The sequence below is a fragment of the Rhinopithecus bieti genome, unplaced genomic scaffold, assembly GCF_001698545.2.
Source record: "Rhinopithecus bieti isolate Rb0 unplaced genomic scaffold, ASM169854v2 scaffold_37813, whole genome shotgun sequence".
NCBI lineage: Eukaryota > Metazoa > Chordata > Mammalia > Primates > Cercopithecidae > Rhinopithecus > Rhinopithecus bieti.
Window position 1 is genome coordinate 1 of NW_016857038.1, and position 635 is coordinate 635.

General features: G+C 52.1%; 1 pseudogene; it reads left to right on the forward strand.

Annotated features, from left to right (window-relative positions):
• The first annotated feature begins 292 nt into the window (after positions 1 to 292).
• On the forward strand, positions 293 to 631 carry LOC108525327 (carcinoembryonic antigen-related cell adhesion molecule 19 pseudogene; annotated as a pseudogene).
• The last annotated feature ends 4 nt before the right edge of the window (positions 632 to 635 follow it).

Below are 635 nucleotides of genomic sequence, written 5' to 3' on the forward strand. Positions count from 1 at the left end.
CCTGTAAGTATTGGTTGAATAAATGAATGAATGAATTCAGAGAGTCCATGTGTTTAGAAGCAGGCCACACAGCATCTCAAGGTAGAAAACCTCTGGATCAATAGGATGGCAAATCTATGGTATCCATGCCTGTGTTCCCACACCTGCACCCAGGGCAGACATCACTAATCAATCCCAGCATTGTTTCCAATGAGCAGCACTCAAAGTCCTTGCTCCCCGCTGAAGATCTCTGTCTAGAGAGGAGCATGCCATGGTCCCTGGCAACACCCCTGATCTCAGCCCTTCCCTATAACTTCCCACAGCCTCAATCCTGGTCCTCTGGATGCTCCAAGGCTCCCAGGCAGCCCTCCATATCCAGAAGATTCCAGAGCAGCCTCAAAAGAACCAGGACCTTCTCCTGTCAGTCCAGGGTGTCCCAGACACCTTCCAGGACTTCAATTGGTACCTTGGGGAGGAGATGTATGGAGGCACGAGGCTATTTACCTACATCCCTGGGATACAACGGCCCCAGAGGGATGGCAGTGCCATGGGACAGCGAGACATCGTGGGCTTCCCCAATGGTTCTATGGTGCTGCGCCGCACCCAGCCTACAGACAGTGGCACCTACCAAGTAGCCATTACCATCAACACTGAAT